Genomic DNA, 18,742 nt, shown 5'->3' with positions numbered 1-18,742 from the left:
AGTGAAAGTGAAGTCGCTCAGTCGTGTCCGACTCTTAGCGACCCCATGGACTGCAGCCCACCAGGCTCCTCTGTCCATGAGATTTTCCAGGCAAGAGTACTGGAATGGGGTGCCATTGCCTTCTCCAATGCTATATAAAGTACAGACATGTGTATTTTATTAAATATTTGTTGCATGAATGAATGAATGATTTACTAAAGCCAGACATGTCAGAATAAAAGTGAAACAGAAAGCCACAATCCTAAATCCAAAAGGAGGAAGAAAAAAGACAAAGAGATAACCAAATGAAGAAAACAAAAGCATTGCATATACTAACAAGACAGAGGGGATAAGGAGTCATGGCTAGTGTCCAAATGGCCATGTTACAGTCAGAAGACATGAAGTGAAAGTGTTAGTTGCTCAGTCGTGTTGGATTCTACAGCCCAATAAACTGTAGCCGCCAGGCGCCTCTGTCAGTGTGACTTCTCAGGCAAGAACACTGGAGTGGGTTGCCGTTTCCTTTTCCAGGGAATCTTCCTGACCCAGGAACTGAACTTGGGTCTCTTGCATTTCAGGCAGATTCTTTTCCATCTAAAGGCCATTTACATTTATTATGTCAGTGGATAAGTGGGTGCACTTGGAATTAATCTTCCTCTCTGTGACTGCACAAGGTCTAGAGCACCTGCAGAAGGAAATGTGAGAGGGCCATGTAAGCAGCCTAGACATGAACTCCAGGGTGGCTGGAGGAAGAGGGAATGTGTGCTTCTGTAGAACAGCAGCAGTGGTTGGAATGTCACTGCCACATCTCTGGATCTCCCTACACATCTTACCGTAGAACTCTGGAGAACACAGGAGCAGGAATTCAGTTCAGTTGCTGAGTCGTGTCCAACTCTTTGCAACCCCATGGACTGCAGCAGGCAAGGCTTTCCTGTCCATCAGCAACTCCCAGAGCTTGCTCAAACTCACGTCCATCAAGTCGGTGATGCCATCCAACAATCTCATCTTCTGTCGTCCCTTTCTCCTCCTGCCTTCAATCTCTCTCAGCATCAGAGTATTTTTTCCAGAGTCAGTTCTTTGCATCAGGCAGCCAAAGTGTTGGAGTTTCAACTTCATATCAGTCCCTCCAATGAATATTCAGGACTGATTTCCTTTAGGATAGATTGGTTGGATGTCCTTGTACTCCAAGGGACTCTCAAGAGTCTTCAACACCACAGTTCAAAAGCATCAATTCTTTGATGCTCAGCTTTCTTTATAGTCCAGTTCTCACATCCATACATGACTACTGGAAAAACCATAGCTTTGACTAGACAGACCTTTGTTGGCAAAGTTATTTATAAGAAACCCAGCCAACAGGAGATATGGTCCTAATTTTAACAAGCTGGGTTTTATATCTGCTTCCTGACAGAGAAAAGAGAGAAGGGAGACAATGAGGTGAGAACCGAAGTATTAGAAATAAAAAAAAGATAACCATGTTTGTTGTTACTTTAAAAATTTTGTCAGGTGGGTAATTCCAAAACTGACAAAATTAGAAAGGAAGAACTGAAAGTGTTAGTCACTCAGTCACTTTGAGACCCCATGGACTGTAGCCCACCAGGCTTCTCTGTCCATGGAATTCTCCAGGCAAGAACACTGAAGTGTGTAACCATTTCCTTTTCTAGGGGCACTTCCTGACCCAGGGATCAAACCCAGGTCTTCTGCATTGCAGGCAGACTCTAGCATCTGAGCCACCAGGGAAGACCAGAAATGAAGAATCAAAGAATTAGACCAGTAGGTATTTAAGGTGTGTTCAGACTACTAGTTTAAGTATCTCTCTAAGTCCCCTACTTAAGGAAGATGTTAATGCTGAGGCTGCCTCTCTGGGTTTGAAAACAAGTGCCTTCAACTGAGACGAAAAGCTAGATTCAGGTAATTCAGGTAAAATGGTAGCAAATACTACATTCTAGTTTGATTTTTTTTCTGTTTTTGTTTGTTGTTGTTGTTGTTGTTGTTTCTGAAGCAAATAATAATATTATTGCAATTGATCAATGTATAAATATATTTAATTAGCTCTGTTATTCATCACACAAACTTTCCTACAGACACTCTCTCTCATTTGGCTGAGCTACCTGTAGGAAGAACTGCCAGCTAGTTAAACAGAGCTTTGTGGCCCAGAATGCTAATATAAATGCTGATCTTCTGAATCTGTAAGAACCGTAAGGAATGAAAAGTAGCATAGGGCATTGCAGGTTTTATGCAAGAAAAAAATGCCTGTGATTAGAGATAAGTTCAGGAGGAATAAAAGAATGCGGAGGTAGAATTACAGACTTAATACAGGAAAATAGATTAAGGTTTAGAAAAACTAAGATGAAAAGAGATTTGGCAAGATGCTGAAATGCTTTTAAATCCATGCAAATAACTGACAAGGGGAAAGGAATAAGTTGAAAGGATAAAACAATGCATTTGAGAGCAAGACAAAAGATCAGCTACAGAACAAAACATTAAAAAAAAACAAAAACTGCTTCTATTCTGATGTACAAGTTAGCCAAGAGTACAAAATTTCTTGAAAATATTCTCAAAAATGTACACTAAAAACAATAACCAAGCAAAGAACATTAATTGATCAAAAAATAAAAAAAAATCAGAGTGACCTGTATTAGTGATATTATATTATGCAAATGAAATGGAGAGACTGTACTTTAAAAATTCATTATAAATCATGAATGGAGCTCTTTGGAAGATTTTTTAGTTCATTCAATTTAAAGTGTGCATGAGACAGGTACTGATCAGATCCTTATGCATCATACTGAGAAACACGGTGACAATCTTCAATTCTGGGAGCCTTGCTGCTGAGACCTCTAGACTGAAACACCAGACACTCTGTATCTTGTCCCCAAGTAGCTAGCTAGAATGTTATTAATCTAGAGTTTCCATGGACGCATTTTGTATATGGCAAAGTTAAAGATTCATGAATAACTTAAACCATAAACAAAAGGGGAGTAGGGCCTATTGCTGTTCTCATTTTTTTAAAAAAAAGTCCTCAACTCTAAAGTTTCAGAAGAGCTGAATGATTACCAAATGATGATATAAACACTTTGTAATGGTTGTAGATCATAACGTTTATAGACTGCATACATGGTATAACATATAAGGATCACATAAATATGTGTGTATGAATATATATATTGTTATTTTATATTATCTATATATTATCAATAAACATTAGTTTATGATATTATATCTTCATTTGGTCATCATTCATACATATACAATAACTTGTGGAATTGAGAGTAAAATAGTGAATCCTTAGTGAACCATGGATTGTTTTGGAAACTACATACTTGATGCAATAAGGAGTCATCAATAAAAGTACTCAGTGGATAGATAACTATCTCCAAAAGCACACTGAAATAACTGTTTCCATTCTTTTCTCAAACATTCCTAAATATATATGATGATTGTATCTAATACAACCAGTTTAACTATTGCTCAAATTACAATTTGTTTGTATTAATGAAAGGCAACAATTTCATCATTTCTCAGTCACTCTTTCAATAATTTAAGATTAAATTAGTCAGTGTTTTTACATATATTTTATATATAATTTATGTTACTATTTTGTCAGATTTTCTTTTCCTTATAATGGCCAGAGATAATTTTCATCTGGAAAAATCTTGTCTCTCTAAAGGCATAAAATCTCACACAGAAAAATGAAGGTCTTGATTCCAGCTGTCTATAAAACCATAAGGCAGATTAAACCAAATTGCTATTGTGTTGCAAAGGCATGGTAATTAATCATGGGATAAGGCTAAAAGCCTAGGCCAGAGAAGCTTTCTGTTCTTAGTGCAATCAAAATGGGTGAAGTGGGTATGGTGTTCATTAAAAACTTGAATCAGTGGCATTCGCTAATTTTTAAATCAAATACTGGACTTAGAAGGTGGGTAATAAATTTAAACAAATGTGATGTAAACACACTTGCTTGGAATTATGAAAGCTGGAACAAACATTTTTAAGATTGGATCCTTGCCCTGTTTCAGTTACAGAATAAGTATCTTCATATCCTCTGCATTGTAGAGAAAATGTATGGGAAATTTTCTGGAGCCTGCTGCATATAAATTGAGATTTTGCTAATATTCTGTCACCCAAGTATGAATTTGGGTAGACTTCCACAGATTATCTCATATGTTAACATTCTCCCTTACAAAACATCCTTTTGTTTTTAAACTCAAAATTTTGTTTTATGTACAGGTCTCTCAATGTTCAATCAGCGCTTAATTAAGAACAATTTGTATTTACTTCCCTTAAATTTATTTCCTGTTATAAAACATTTTTAACAAAAGGATATGACAGAAAATTCTCAAGTTACCTTTCAAGTATAATTTGTAGAATGTCATATTTACATATGGAAAATTGAAAAGCTGTGGATTCCAATAATTGGAAAGTGTATTTTGCTTATTGTGGGCTTAAGAGATGCATCTGGCAAACTGCACCATATCTGAGGCTTTCTCTGACATATTGTTCTTATCTGAGCACGATTTCATTATGTCTGTATTTAGCCCTCGTTTTTCTCTATTACAATAAAATAAGTCCCAAAGAAGCTGAGAAAATATTGAAGGAAATTGTATAGAAGGAAAAAAGTCCATGTCTCTGCATATAAGACAACTGTTTGTTAATAATTGTATCTGGATTTTAGATACAAAATAGCAAAATTTAAAGCAATTTGCATTTTTACCTGATAGCTTTATACTTCTTTTCCGGCACTTTACAGAATTTATATACGCTTGTGGATGGTGTTTGCACATTTTAAATATACATGTGTCACTTTATAATGTTTCTCATTTAAAACTAATGAAAAACCGAGTTGTTGTTAAGATTTTAGGTCAGAAAATCTCATCTTCAGTAAAGGATTATAACTTTAAGTGGGTGATGCCTTATTTGGGTTCTTCCAATGCTCTGAATGGGTGCTTTTCTTTGAAATCTAGAATCACTTTTAGGCAGATTTCAGACTCCTCAAGGTTGCTCTTGATGTCCCAGGATAAGGGACATTATTACCTCTTAGGAGACAGAGCCAGCAACTGCACCATAGTGAGATAGTAACTGGACTTTGGACAAAGTTGAAAGGAAGATCTCTGAACATGGAAGTTAGTTTAATACTTAACCACCTCTGTGCGGGTGCTCATATGTTCAGTCTTGTCTGACTCTTTGCGTCCCCATGGACTGTAGCCCACCAAACTCCTCTGTCCATGGGATTTTCCAGGCAAGAATACTGGGGTAGGTTGCCATTTTCTTCTCCAGGGAATCTTCCCCACCCCGGGAATGAACCCGCATCTCTCACATCTCATGCACTGGCAGGCAGATTCTTTACCACTAGCGCCACCTGGGAAGACCAGCTTCCACTAATATTGACCAAGACAATGGCTTCTTTTACCCATGAGACTTTGTAAATTTAGATAAGACAGTTAGTCACAGAGAAGTTGTGTCATTTGGAAAGCAAGGGCAGGTATATTTGGAAACGCTTAGGTAAAAATCTACAAAAATATAGACATAAACTATTCATGAGAGGTGAGCAATTTAACTTCAAATTATTTTTTAAAACATGATTTAATAAATGGTAAAATTAATAATTACAAAATTAAATTGCTTACTTTTAGCAAAAAGGCATATTTTAAATTTGAAAAGAAGCTTTTATTTTAAATGTCAAATGAATATAGACATAGATTTCCTGAACTTGGCATTCCCTACAGTGAGTGACTTTCCATAAATGTCTGTACTTGTGAAAGAGAGTGAAAGTTGATTGGTCAAATCTAACTCTTGGTGACCCCATGGACTAAACAGTCCATGGAATTCTCCAGGCCAGAATACTGGAGTGTGTGAACTTTCCCTTTGCCAGGGGATCTTTCCAACCCAGGGATCGAACCCAGGTCTCCTGCATTGCAGGCAGATTCTTTACCACCTGTGTCACAAAGGAAGCCCAAGAATACTGGAGTGGGTTGCCTATCCCTTCTCCAGCAGATCTCCCCCACTCAGGAATTAAACTGGGGTCTCCTGCATTGCAGGCGGATTTTTTACCAACTAACCTATCAGGGAAGCCCCAATAATTATCTTATGTCTGTACTTATTAAAGTATATATCTTTATTATGAACAGTGGCTTTCAGAAGGAGGAAAGAATATTCTATTTCTCAGTTATGCAAATAATAACATTATATTTTTTTCAATAAGGGTCCAAAATCAAGTAATAAAGTATACTTGCTGAAAACCTGGGGGTGGGCAGGGAAGATTCCCTGGAGAAGGAAAAGGCTACCCACTCTAGTATTCCAGCCTAGAGAATTCCAGGGACTCTATAGTCCATGGGGTCGCGAAGAACCAGACACTACTGAGTTATTTTCACTTTCGCTTTTCACTTAAAATTAGCTTCAATATTTGAATTGCTATTGTGTGTGTGTGTGTGTGTGTGTGTGTGTGTGTGTGAGTTTGTGTGCGTTAGTCGCTCAGTCATTTCAGACTCTTTGTCATTACCATTGGTAAATGAACTTTTATAAATATTTCATCATGAAGAGCATTTTCATCCAAATTAGGAGTCGAAGCTTTAATATCCACTCTATTTGATTGGCGATCAGTTTCCTACTGGAAAACTTTTTAAGGGCATTTGATACATGACTTAATTCAGTTGCACTAGATGGGTTAGCTACTCAGGAATATTAACTTCATGTTTTCTGCATCTACAATTTCTGTTCTGTTTTCTTCAATTCTTACTCAGAGCAGTCATTCTCAAAATTATTCCCTGCCAGTTTCAAGCACAGTGCTCTTTGTGAAAAACCGCTGAAACACTGAGATATCCAGAGAAAGGCACCTTTAAATTCCAAACACACAGTGCTGTGGCATATAAGATATGGCACACACATATGTGTTGATGATCTAAGACAAGAGTTGATAATCTGAGACAAATATATTTGAAATGAAGACATAAAATTTAAATATATATATATCCATTAGGTGCTTTTTTCTACAAATTGGGAAAAGACTCATTATTCAATTATAGAAGCAGAACACCTTGATCCTGGTAATGGAACATGTTCTGCACAATAATTATTTAAAAACCATCTCCCTACATTAAAAGACAGAAAAAAGACCAAGCAAGTAAATAGCATGTACATGACTATAATCAACATGAAAATAGGGTGGGTATTTAAATATATAAAACTTACGCTACACTGAATGATGTATGATCTGAACAGATTGTTTTAAGCAAATATAAGTCCATTACCTTAAAACTGTTCCTTATTATTAATATCATCTGCATATTTAGACACTCCTTGGTCAATAACATATGATAAACAGTAGTCCTATAATTTTATCTTTCTGCAGTAAAATAAAATACAATGAAAAACCAATCTAACAAACATGCACAAACTCATTAAATAGCTGAAACATATTTTTAGATGACTTTGTTATACTACTACAAAGAATGCAGAGAAGATACATTCATATGGAGTGCTATTTTGTGAACTGATTACTGGTGCAAGACATTGATTACTGGTGCAAGACATTCTTATGTCATCATAATCATAGAAGAATTCTCTGGCAAAAATGCACAGTCTATTTCTTCTAGAAAAGATGGTAAATTTAGGAGAATTCATTTAAAGTTGAATTTTTTCTTTATCAGCAGTCTACACGAGGCTTAACTTCCCAAGGTGGTAATCAAATAATTAAGAAATGCAGTTCTTATTCACACGAGTAGAGAGATTAGATACACAAAAAACTGAGAAAAATATTAAGATATATATATATATACACACATATATATATACTTTACTACTATGAACTGGTTAATTGATAAGTATCAAATATGAATAGAATATTAAAAAATAGAATTGCAGTTATTTGACCTAAAACTTCTAACTGAAAGTAATTTAATTTTACAAATGATGCAAATATACACTAATAAATAAATATAAAATATAGCATATAAATATATGCAGTATTTATCTAAATAATACACTAAAATGAAAATAACTAACATATACTTCATGTCCAACTCTTTGCAACCCCATGGACTGTAGCCTGCCAAGCTCCTCTGTCCATGAGATTCTCCAGGCAAGAATACTGGATCTCTCTGAGATGGATCATGAAATATACTCAGAAATATGTATTTTCAGCCAGACATACCCACTGAAAAATAGCCAGATTAACTTAGCCTTCCATTATGCTCCTCCTCCCAGGCTCCGTTTGATGCTAGAGAAGGGAGTAAGATGCACAAGTGAGCACGAAACAAACTTTGCTCATGATAGAAATAGATCCATTCCAAATGAGTACCTAAAACTTAGTTTAAAATGTCTTTGCTTTCCAAGAAATGAAAACAGAAAACTCTGCTTTTAAAATACATATCAGGTGGAAATGAAGTGAAATGAAAGTCACTCAGTAATGTCTGACTCTTTGCCACCCCATGGACTATACAGTCCATGGAATTCTCCAGGCCAGAATACTGGAGTGGTAGCCGTTCCCTTCTCCAAGGTATCTTCCCAACCCCAGGGATCGAACCCAGGTCTCCTACATTGCAGGTGGATTCTTTACCAGGTGATCCACCAGGTAGAAATATAATATATATAAAATAAAATAAAAACAGTGTGTTTGATTAAAGTTTGAGTTTTAAAATTTGAATCTATACCCATTTACTCCTCTCCCTGGCCCTTTAAGACAATTTCTGCAACACCTCTGAGGAAACCCTAAGTTCCCCAAGTTTCAGTTTGAAAACTCTAACTTCTGAGAGATTCAGAGAGAAATGGGAAAATAAAGATTTATTGGGCTTTCTAGGAAAACAAAAAGCACTGAGTTAAAGTTAGTCCAAAAGTAATCTTTAAGGAGGATGGGATTTGACTTAAGCCTTAACAGATGCAGATGGGTGGTGGTGATAAAATAGGAAGAGGATTATTATAACGACAAATGCATTAACAAAGTGTTCCGGAGACAGTGGGTGATCTAATTTTGTTTGAAAATAGACCATATGCATGAGGCACTGGGAGGTTATAGACCAATGGACCCTAGGCTTAAGCTGGAAAGTAACAATAAATCATTAAATTTGTTAACTAGAAAGCAAAATTAGTAGAACTATGATTGGTGCTTTAGGATTTAATAGTGTGTGTGCATGTGTGTGTGTGTGTTTGTATGTGTGTGTGTGTGTGTGTGCTTGCTTTGTGTGTTGCAGTGGTTTCCAATGGTGGCAGAAAAGAGAAAAAAAAATCAGCTAGAAGGCTGTCTCAGAATACTGCTAATTAAATTCAGTTAAATGCGAAATAAGGAGAAATGTTTGCTGGATTAATAAAGGGATGAAAATATTAACGAAGGATTGAATAAATGCATGATGTAGTTAGGCAGCAAAATCCATATAGTTGAATCAGTTTTTACAGGAGAGAAAATCAGATGTTAATGACAAGGGTTTATTTAAACTTTGAAGATATCTAGGGTAATGCTTGTATAGTTAACAGAAATCAAGGAGATGAAAAAAGAAGTGAAGATTTTGAGGTAGAAATGATATAGTTGTTTGAAATACTCAGATAAGATTACATTGGGACATTTTTGCACTGTTGTCAAAATGTTGAAGTTGTAAGTCTAAATAAACATCAAGAAAAATTTCAGATTATAAAATCTGACAATATTTATGCAGAGAAAATAAACTAAACTGTAGAAATATATTCGGAATATTAGCAAAAGGAATTAAAAAGAGAGAAGTTCTGAAAAACCAGTACATCTAGACTGGGGGTAAAATTACAAAAAATATCAGAGTAGTTTTATAGGAGACATGACTGAGCTTTGCAATGAGTCTACAAGCCAGAAAAGAGAAACTAAGAATTTATTTGCAAAATAAATTGAAAAGAGCATCAAATACTGCCTCAGTTAAGCCTTTTATACAACAAGTGATCAAATCTACTAAATAAAGAACATCATTTGGACTGCATAAAACCTTTATCAAAGCACCATTAGCAATACCATATTGGGAAAGAGAAGAATCCCTCTAGCTAGTTTTGAGATATTTAGACTTTGAACATCAAACTTCCTGATTAACCAAACTGCATAATTTCATCATTGAGTTTATGTTAAGTCATATGAAACAAGCCTAAAGGTTTAGAATTATTCTGCAGTTAAAAAAAATTAACATGAATATTTTTAGGAAGATATGTTTATACAAATATCTCATCTTCTGAAGATATTGAAGAGCAGTGTTGAGATTTTATTTCACATGTATGAGATCTTCCAGTTACTCAAATAGAACAGATGTCCAGCAATTATTTCTCAATACTATCTTAAATAGGATGATAACCAGTGGCTGTTATATTGAGACGCTGAGTCATTTTATTTGTAATAATATGGTATTTTCTGTTATATTTAGATATGCTTAAAGATAACAAAGAAAAACAAATGTAAACTAAAAATAACCCACTATGCAAATTTTCTAGGGCAAAAGGAAGAAAAGACAAGTTTCTCTCTCTCATTCTCTCTCTCTCTCTCTCACACACACACACACAAACACAAACACACACACACACAAACACACATAGAAAAGCATAGCTAAGATTTTTAAATTTTGTTTTAGAGCCTATTTTTAGCAGTGTGTAGGTAAACCAAATTTTCCAAGTCTGTTATGAGGGATGAGTTAATATATACAAACATGATTTACAAGTTATAAAACAGTCTAAAACCATTGTTTTATAAATCTTATTAAAACTTACATAAAGCAAGGGGAGAATATTTCTTAATCCAGCATAGCAGATCATGAAATGGAAAGTAGTCCTAACAATGATTTCAGTTTTTATAGTCCTTATAGTTCTACTCATTTTGTCTAGTTGGTACTCACTTTCATCCCACAAAGAAGGAAAAATTAAACGCTACTATTTTTCTAATTGTTTAAATGGCAACAATGATAACTACATGTAGTCATTTTCAAGCATCACATAATTATAAAGATGGAAAACAGCAAAAATATGCAGGATATGTGTCAATACATTGTGCCCTCAAAGTAATTTTTCAAGATCAAAAATCAAATGATAGAATTGTTCCTTGTTGTTTTACCATCCACCATATATTTCTTGAATTTATATGTATATCAGAATTTTTTTCTGACAAAATCATTATTTTTTCAAAAAAAATTATTAAAACTGATTTTCTGACATTTGGATTAGTTCAGTAAAGATTTACTGAAAGCTTAGTATCTTCAAGGTAGATGTTTAAGACACTGTGATTAAAAAAAAAAAAAAAAGACACTGTGATTAGTTACAAATCAATCATGTATACTTCCCACTGCTATCTTCCCTCCTCTAAATATCAGTTTCTTAAGTTAAAAAATGAGATAAGCATATATAAATTGTTAATAATATAAATTATAGTTGCATAAATTATGTAATAAGTATTCAGATAAAGTGCTATAGGACTGTGGGGGATAAAGATGAGAAGATTTTCCTGATGAAAGTGATGTGGGAAGGAATCTAGAATTAGGTAGAATTTGGTAATAGCATGAAAGGGAAGTCAATGCAGACAGGAAGATAAAGGACAGAAGGTGTGAATGGCATTCTTCAAAGACCAGACCCAAGTGAAAACTTCAGAGATTTGAGATTAGACTCAGAAAATTCACAACATCTATCTATAGAATTGCCTACATTGTGTTGAGCAAAGAACAACCCGAGAGAACTACTTTGAACACTCACTATAGAAACATGTATGTGGGGCAGTCACATCAAATAAGTGGAGGGTACTTTTGAAAAGAAAAAAAAATCAAATTATATAGAGATGGTATCATTTGATAGCACTGATTGTGCAGCAGAATATTATGCTAACTAATATAAACAGTTATGTAATGGATTTGACACATAAACTTAATAAATTCTTCACCTGAGATATGCCTTTTTTCTGCTAAAAATGAAAGGAGACTTTTATCTGACTTCATCGAAGACTAATTTTAATAGGTGTCTTTGGAAAATACGTAGTCATCTATCTTTTCTTAACCATGAGGCAAAAATACATCTTTTTGAAAAATTGAGCATAAATCAGAAATTACTGGGCAGCTGCATTCATGACAATTTAGAGAACTTGGAAGTACTTCAGGACCTTAGATGACTATGTTCCAGTTTTCTGATTTATCTTTGAAGATTTTTTAATCAGAGGTATATTCTATTTTATGCATATTTTATATTCTTTGTCAAATTTCAGTCATCCTCGTAGAATTGCAGTTTTGTAAAAGACAGATGCAGAAATTAGAATTTAATACCAAAGAATAAGAAAATTATGTGCCTTTTAAATGTTATAATATGTGCTCTGCATAAATAACAAATGGTTCCATGGTATTTGGATGTCTTATGCTGATATTTCTCAGCTCTTTTCTTAGTTTACTTAAAAACCAATGATTGCTTTTCCAGAAGTTCCCTTGTATCAGGTGGCTTCTCTGTCCAGTAATTAGTTTGGCACTCCATTGCCCAACCATTTTGTACTCTCTTTCTGACACTCAAAATCATGTAAAATATGGTTACACGTTTCCAAAATATTTTCCCCCTCCCTCAAGTCTTTATCATTCTAGTGAAGTTGCTCAGTCATGTGCAACTCTTTGCAATGCCATGGGCTGTAGGCTACCAGGTTCCTCCATCCATGGAATTTTCCAGCCAGAGTACTGGAGTGAGTTGCCATTTCCTTCCCCAGGGGGTCTTCCCAGCCCAGGGGTTAAACCAGGGCTCCTGCTTTATCATTCACGTGATTTCAGATCTCATGATTTTCCACACCATGTTCAGCATATGTCAAACCTACTTATGTATTTGTCCATCACGAACATCTATTCGATTAATCTCTACTATCTGAACTTTTTCAGTTATTCAAGAGCTACTTCTGTTTAGATGGCTGTGTTAAAGAATCCACTTGCAAATGCAGGAGACACAGGAAATGCAGATTTGTTCTCTGGGTAGGGAGGATTCCCTGGAGACTGAATTGGCAATCCACGCTAATATTCTTGCCCGTAAACCCCAATGGAGAGAGGGACCTGGTGGGCTAAAGTCCATGGGGTCCCAAAAGAGTTGGACACGGCTGACCATGCACACATGACATGACCTCTGCTACACTAGGCCCTGTTAAGAGATTACTAACTGACTGCTATATTAAAGGCAGAATCCACCTAAATATTATCCTTGCCTTTACAAATCTTAGAGTTTAATCCTGCTAAGTTGCTTCAGTCGTGTCCAACTCTGTGCGACCCCATAGACACCAGCCCACCAGGCTCCCCCGTTCCTGGGATCCTCCAGGTGAGAACATTGGAGTGGGTTGCCATTTCCTTCTCCAATGCATGAAAGTGAAAAGTGAAAGTGAAGTTGCTCAGTCGTGTCCGACTGCTAGCGACCCCATGGACTGCAGCCTAAGGCTCCTCCGCCCATGTGATTTTCCAGGCAAGAGTACTGGAGTGGGTTGTCATTGCCTTCTCCGAGAGTTTAATCCAAGCAAATCAAAAGAATACATCAGTAAGTTTGCTGATACTTAGACTTCTGTGAAAGAGGAATTCTGTGGCATAGGAGTGAGGGCAAAACCAAACAGTGTGTGTAGGAGGGGCCATATTCCAGGAGACAAAGGCTTTATTTTCAGGCATGATGTTGCACACATGAGCACTGAGTGACTTCCCCAACCCTATCCCTAACAGAACAAACTGTGCTTGTGACACAGCTATAAAAAAGTTATTTATTTGAAATACAAATTCAACTGGTTTCCTGCATTTTTTTATTTTCTAAATCTGGCAACCCTATTGATGATTGAGTGACATTGTATCAGAAATGAAAATACTGACTTTTCCTTCACTCTCTATTTGGATCATGGTATCTCAGATTTAATGTTATTGACATTTGGGACCAGACAATTCTTTATCAGGGGTTGGTTGTTCTATACATTGTACAGCAAAAAGCAGTATTCTTGGCCATCTCTATCCTTGAGATGCCAAAAGCATCCACTGAGTTGTGATAGTCAAAAAAAAGTCTCCAAATATTGCCTAGTTTCCCCTGAGGGCAAAACGACCCCTATTTATACAGACATAGAGTTAAAGATGCACTGATTTAATGATCAGGCTTATTCAGGCCAAATTTTTCTCTTTCAATTGAATAATGGCAACAAACAAAAAAATTACACACTGTGGAGCTGTTTAAATTAGTTGCACTTTATTCAGTGTGTAACGTAAATTTCTCTCTAATCTATTTGCTGATACATTTGACTGTTAAGAGCAGACCATGAAAAGCCTTCTGTTGCATGATCCTTCTGGAAAAGTTACTAACTCAGTTCTCAGCACCAAACTAGTTAGGGGTCACAATATTCAGTCTGACAGGTAAGATACTTGCAGATCATAACATGTATGCCCTACACACTTCTACATGTGCGTATGGCCAACTGAGACTCAAATACTCTTCTGTGGCTCATTGGCCTTTGATACAGTCATGATGAAAGCTTCATGGTGAGCTAGGATGCAGCTTAAGATGATTAAAATAACAAGAATGCCTGTTGAGGTCTGTTCTATTACAGCAAGAAAAACAGCCATGGGATAAGGATGAGTGAGAGAAGCAAGGGATGATGGAGCTTGTTCCTATTTATGTTACTATCAAAGAAGATGTAAACTCTAGGGTGGATACTTGATCTGTTTTCATCTTTGTTACTTCTTCTGAAAGAACCTAGAGCAGTATATGGCCCATAGAAGGTGCTCAATAATATATTTACTATTAACAAAAGAATGGATGATTACTTATCTCATTATTTATTATGATTTTTCATTATTTATTATGAATGAAATGCAGTAGATGGAGATGACACAGTCACATATGATATTATTAATTCAGCACCCTGTCCAATGAGAGACAGTACTTTGGCAGACAGCATTACCTTGCTTATACAGCTGCCTTGATTAAAAGAGAAATAAAACTCTTAACATGACTATGCTTAATAAGAGGCTCTGCTCTTATCAGAATTAATATTATCATTCATTAAGATAATCAATTAAGGGCTCTAATTTCAACCAGACACACTAAGTTTGCTAAGTGGTATTTTGTAACTCTTAGAATTTAGGTGTAGAGATAGATAAAACATAAATCATTGCATGCATTTACTCAGAAACGATGGAGCAACTTCCAGATGAAAAGGTGTGTGAGTGTGTGTGAGAGAGAGAGAGAGAAAGCAAGAACTTGAGAAAGAAGTTATTTCATTATTTGAGGGGAAAATTTATGTGCTTCATACTAAATATTACAAAAAGAAACAAGAGCAAATTTTGCCTTAAAAATGCTGGGACACTATTCTGGGTGTACTGCTCACTTATTCTGAAGCTGGTAAGATTTTAGTAGTGCCTCCCAATTTTGCATAATACAACAATTAGCTGTGCTCTAGCCTTAGATGCATTAAAGGCAAGTGATTTCTCAAATATTAATGTTAATGAGGTTGATTAAACCAGTTTTATCATTTTGAAAACATCTGCTGGGCATGACTAGCCTGAAAAAGAATAGTGATCAGAATTTCTGAAACAACCTTTTAATATTCCTTTCATATTTTATTATAAAGAAGCAATTATGCTATAGATGTATAAAATGAATATAGAACACAAGTATGGGTTTTTTTTATTATTCAGATTTCAATGCAAATATTCAAAGACAAAAATTTAAATTTATACCAGTGGTTTATAAATCCTGTTTGCTACTCCATTTCCCCTTCACATCTAAGTTAGAATAGACATTGCATATTTTTGAAAGCAGAAGAGAGAATGTTTTTTTTCTTCCACAGTCACTAAATTTGTGCTTTCATTTTCAGCCCTGCACTGCAAGATATTACCAAACTGGCAGCATGGTTTCGGGCAAATATCCTAGTGGAACCAGCTTGTGATAGTCTCAAACTCTTGTGTGCCTCAGTTTCCTTAACTGTAAAGTGGAAATAACAGTGACTTGTAGGTTCAAGTGTAACGATGTTTACAAACAGTTTAGAATCATGTTTCAGTTCATTTCAGTTGCTCAGTCATGTCTAACTCTTTGTGACCCCATGGACTGCAGCACACCAGGTTTACCTATCCCTCACCAGCTCCCAGAGCTTACTCAGACTCATGTCCATCAAGTCAGTGATGCCATTCAACCATCTCATCCTCTGTCATCCCCTTCTCTTCCCATCAATCTTTCCTAGCATCAGGGTCTTTTCTAATGAGTCAGCTGTTCGCATCAGGTAGCCAAAGTATTGGAGTTTCAGCTTCAGTATCAGTCCTTCCAATGAATATTCAGGACTGATTTCTTTAGGATTGACTGGTTTGATCTCCTTGCAGTCCAAGGGACTCTCTAAGAGTCTTCTCCAACACCATAGTTCAAAAGCATCAATTCTTCAGCACTCAGCTTTATGGTCCAACTCTCACATCCATTCATGGTTAGTGGAAAAACTATAGCTTTGGCTATCGACATTTGTCGGAAAAGTTTGGAAAAAAGTTTGGCCATGTTTGGCAAGTAGTAATTGACAGAAAGCTACTGTTATGTGGTTTGAAAAAAAGTGTGACCCAGGGCTTCCCTGATGGTTCAGTGGCTAAGATTCCAAGCTTCCTGGGTTTGATCCCTGCTGAGGGAACTAGATCCCACACATTGCAGCTAAAGATCCCATGTGCTGCAACTAAGACCCACAGCAGCCAAATAAATAAATAAAAATAAATATTAAAAATATTTCAATCTGGATACAAAAATAATCTTTTGACTTTAAATACTTTCAGCTATTATATAAATATGTTATGGTCTAATATATTAAAGTGTTCCTATTTTGATTATATGGTAAAACAAATACAAGGACTTCCTGGGTGGCTCAGTGTAAAGAATCCATCTGCCAATGCAGGAGACATGGGTTTGATCCCTGGGTCAGGAAGATCCCCTGAAGGAGGAAATGGCGACCACTTCAGTATTCTTGTGTGGAAAATCCCATGGACAGAGGAGCCTGGTGGTCTACAGTCCATGGGGTTGCAAAAGGATCAGACATGACTTAGCGACTAAACAACAATAATGCAAATATAAATTCAAATATATATGAGGTATTGATGTTTCCGTTTGTTGGATTCTAAATAAGTTCAAGTCAATACACTTAGTTCAAGACAAGTAAGATTTATGGAGCAAGTATCAAATGCCAGAATTTATGCTCAGCACTGTATAGATAAAAATCATCAAAATTCCATTGAACTCACAGCTTTGGTTGTGAAATAGAAGCAATCATTTTACTTTAATATGCACAGCAAAATTTACCTATTTTTTCTAAACTAGACTATAAAACTTCGACTCTGGTGTTTACCTCTGCATATTGGAAAGGTCATTTGAGTGTGTGCCTGTGTGTGCACATGTGTGTGCACTTTATATTGTTTCTTTGATGATGGAAACTGCATTTTCAAAGATTAATGTTATCTCGATTCCTAGAGCAACTAATGAAAGCAGAGGAAGCTTTTAAAACATCAATTCTTTTCCATCAACTATGTATCAGCAGGTACATTCATTTAATCACCAAGTATTTATTGAATACCTACTTGACATTCTGATAAAAGCTGAGAGATACAAATATACAAAGAAGTAAACCAGAAAAGACTCCACTCTTCCAGGGTTCAGACTCTATGGGACCTACAAATATACACCATATAAGCACGCTTATTAAACACAAATATATATGTGTGTATGCATGTAGATAACAGGTGCTTCCTCTATCTCACAACTTAAAATTTTACCAAAAGAAGAAAAATAAAATGTTTGCGTACATTCAGGATATCTGTACCTTCTCATGAGAAAGCATCCATTCATTTGTGTAATAAGTATTTACTGTGCAGCCAAACACTTTGCTGAGTACTGGTTACAAAGAGACAAAAAAAAAAAATCTTGTCCTTGGCTCAAGTTGATCTCAGTATTTCACTCTAGTGACAAACCGAATAAACAACATTTAATCTTGCTTGGAGTTTGACACCGCTCCTCCATGTCTGTCACCACCCACTAACATAGATATTCTTATATAATTCAACTTGAGAGTCACTGATCTTAAAGTGGGAGCTAGACAATGAAAATAAATAAATGCAATAAATGCTAGAGGTATTATCGTAGAAACATTTACAAAGTTCAATAGTCTCACAAGTGCTGGTTTGAATAATTTAATCTTGCAGAAGGAAGGTGTTTGACATACAAGAAATAAATGAGTGGACTTTTGAAATAAAATTTTAAAGGTAAGTAAAATAGTCTAACCTGATTTCCTAAGCTTTACTGGTGGCTCAGACAGTAAAGCGTCTGCTTGCAATGCAGGAGACCCAGGTTTGATTCCTGGGTCGGGAAGATCCTCTGGAGAAGGAAATGGCAACCCACTCCAGTATTCTTGCCTGGAAAATCTCATGGATGAAGCCTGGTAGGCTCCAGTTCATGGGGTCACAAAGAGTCGGACACGACTGAGCGACTTCACTTCCTTAATGGTGGAGAAGAGCAGGCATTTAGAAAGCAGGAGTTACACTGTCTGAGGTTAAAATAAAGCATAAATGAGATGAACTTCAAGTGGTGTGGTGTGAGTAGAAAGTAATTTTTAAAGAAAGTGAAGAAACAGAGCCTAATTTTACACAAGCACACACACACTCACACACACACACACACACATTTATACCATGTACTGAATAATGTGGGCTTTTTCTAATGGGTGATATTGAATTATTTTAAATTGGCAATAAACCAATTAAGCTAGTTATTTTGAAAGACTTCTGTGGCAGCAACAGGGAAGCTGCATTACAGGAATGTAACATTTCACATCAAAATTGCTACA

Source organism: Capra hircus, chromosome 6, assembly GCF_001704415.2.
Source record: "Capra hircus breed San Clemente chromosome 6, ASM170441v1, whole genome shotgun sequence".
NCBI lineage: Eukaryota > Metazoa > Chordata > Mammalia > Artiodactyla > Bovidae > Capra > Capra hircus.
Note: the sequence above shows the minus strand (reverse complement) of the source record.